A 3,032-nucleotide genomic window follows, 5' to 3' on the forward strand; every position below is an offset into this window, starting at 1 on the left:
TCCCTCCTGAGCCTGAATGAGTTATTTCTCACAATGTCCTCCCTAGGCATTACCTTCCTCAGGCTAAATGTCAACCAATCCTCAAATTACATGAAGTCAAAATCCTTTACCATCTTCTTTGCCATCCTTCATATACTCCCCACCTTATGACTCATTATTACTCTTCACTGGAATTCAAAAAATCTAAACATCAATTATAGCCACTCATTTATTCATATAATATTTATTGAGTATAATGTGTGAGATACCTGGGGAAATGAAAATAATAATAATAATAAAAAGATGTCTAAAGGAACTTATAGTCTGCAGAGAAGGAGGCAGAGATTAAGCATTTATATGTGCAGGGCACTGTGTTAAGAACTTTTTATAAATATTATCTCATTTAATCCTCACAACAAATTTGTGTGGTAGGTGCTGTTATTAACTCCATCTTAAAATTGAGTAAATTAAATCAAACAAAAGTAATATAACTTGTTCACTGTCACACAACTTGTAAATGTAGGAGATGGAATTTGAATGCAGATCGTCCTGATGGGAGACTCAGCACTTTATCCACACAGCCACCAGCTGCTTCAGTAAAACAATGTGAATATTGCCTATTTACACCATTAATAAAAGTAATAGTAGTATTAATAAGCATTCACTTTCCCTCATTTTTTCTCTCCCAAATGGTCAATGATAGGAAAGGGGGGGTAACAACATGTATGTTCATGAATATAATACACATTATATAACATGTATTATGAGTTGATATGAAAGAGAAGTAATTACTGTTTGTTGAGGAAAAAAAGGAAAACTGCCTAGTAGAAATAATCTTTGAAATTGGTCTTGAAGGATGGGAAAGACTTCAGCCAGATTTAAAGCCATGATAGACAGATAGATGGAGAGATTTTTGAGGAATGCAAGCAGTAGGAGCAAAGGTAAAAATGTGAGTAAACTTGGTATAAATTCAGGGCATAGCAAGTAACCCAATTTGGTGGGAAATTTTGAGTCAATGAAGGGACATAACACAGCAGGTGTTTTGTTTGTAGCTGGTTTGTAGAAGGCCTTAAATGTCAGATTTAGCAGTTTTGACTTTCTTAGGTAATGTGCAGTCATTAAAGATTATTTAGCAGCAGAGTAATATGGTGATGTGCTTTCACAATCATAGTCATTGGGCAAATATTTTCCTCTGTACCATTTTTCTCAGGGCCTCTTTGGTCTCCCTGTTCAGTATGCTATAAATCAGGAGATTAAGAACTGGCAGCAAAAGAGTATAAAAGACAGACATGATTTTGGTCCATTCTGATGGGTGGCCGGTGCTGGAGCACAAATAAGTAAATATCACTGTTGCATAGAATAGAGTGACCACTATCAGGTGAGAGGCACACATGGAGAATGTTTATACCTACCTTGGGGGCAAAGGATCTTCAGAATAGTGATTAAGATATTGAAATAGGAGCTAATAACTATCAGAAACGTGGTTACTGATATTACCCCAGAGAAGATTAGGAGCAAAATTTCATTCCTCTGAACATCAGAGCAGGCCAGATGAATGAGCACTGGGACATCACAGAAGTAATGATTAATGATATTGGGGCCACAGAAGGACAAACTGAGCAAACTGGCCATATGTGTGAGTGAGGTCACAGCCAAATACGTAGGAGCCAACGACCAGGTGCAAGCAGAGGCTGGCTGTCATGGGGACTTGGTAGCGAAGGGTTCTGCAAATGGCCATGTACCAGTCATAGGCCACTGCTGCCAGAAGAAAACATTCTGTGGTCAGGAACATGCTGAAGAATGCAAACTGAAGGATGCAGTCAGTAAAGGAGATGACTTTTCTCTCAGTTAAGAGATTCACAAGCAACTTAGGGATGCAGACAGATAAATAACAGAAATCCAAGAAGGCCAAGTGACCAAGGAAAAAATATTTAGGGGAGTGAAGTTGGGAGCTGGGGCCAATTAATAGGATAAGCTACAGTGAGCAGATAAATCAGGAAGAAAAACACAAATAGGCCATGCTGGAGGTGAGGGCTTTCTGTAAAGCCCAAGAGGACAAACTCCACTATCCCGGTGACATTCCTCTCAGCCATATGCATCACTTTGGAATGAGGTATCTGCCAAGACAAAAAAGGAAGAGATCAAGGCAAATACACGTGGAAATGGATCAGAAGTTGAGTAATACTACTATTAATTCTTAATGTTACATAGTGAATTACAATTATATAAAAAGAAGGGATGGAAAGGACAGAAAGGAGGGAAGAAAGAAGGAAAAGAAAGAAATGAAGGAGGAAATGAGGGAAGGAAGGAGTGAAGGAAAGAAATGGGATTTAAAATGAAGATAATATAAGTATATAGTGTGTGGCAAACTTAAAAGCACTATATGGGGTATCCCAAAATTCTTAGCGTATTTTAGACTATTAAAGTTTAAATTGTTGTTGTTTAGTCATGACCATCTCTTTGTCACCCCATTTGGGATTTTCTTGGCAAAGACACTGGAGTGATTTGCTATGTCCTTGTCCAGCTCATTTTACTGATGAGGAACTGAGGCAAACAGGGTTAAGTGACTTGCCCAGGGTCATACAGCTAGTAGTAAGTGTCTGAGATAAGATTTAATGGAGAGGTGGGGTAAAGCAGGATGAAGGAAGAGATATGTTGGGAACACTCAATGAGGATAACTACATAAAGTCTCTCTGAAGACCGAGGTGTGCTTGTATTTCTAGATCCTCGTTCAGGATGAGAAGTTTCCCTCTGACACTAAAGAAGAAAGAGCTGAACCAGAGATTGTGAGAGGTAGAATAGAACTCAGAAATTATTTATCTGCTAGCAAATATGGGGGAGGGGAAATACTAAGAGGAATGAAATGGCCATAGTGACTCTTGAAATCTTCTTGATTTCAAGCCCCTGTGCTCTATTCATTGAGAGACCTAGTTGCCTAAAGTTTAAATAATTAAAGAAATCTTTTTTCGTAAACTTTTGCTTTCTCTCTGTCTTTCTCTCTCCCTCTCTCTCTGTCCCTGTCCCTCAGTCCCTCTCTCTCTGTCTCTGTCTCT

The 3,032-nt window shown here is 38.6% G+C and overlaps 1 pseudogene; it reads right to left on the bottom strand.

Moving 5' to 3' along the window:
- Nucleotides 1–1,150: 1,150 nt before the first annotated feature.
- LOC114040555 lies at nucleotides 1,151–2,072 on the bottom strand (annotated as a pseudogene).
- Nucleotides 2,073–3,032: the final 960 nt, after the last annotated feature.

Source organism: Vombatus ursinus, unplaced genomic scaffold (genome assembly GCF_900497805.2).
Source record: "Vombatus ursinus unplaced genomic scaffold, bare-nosed wombat genome assembly UNPS02013577.1, whole genome shotgun sequence".
Lineage (NCBI taxonomy): Eukaryota > Metazoa > Chordata > Mammalia > Diprotodontia > Vombatidae > Vombatus > Vombatus ursinus.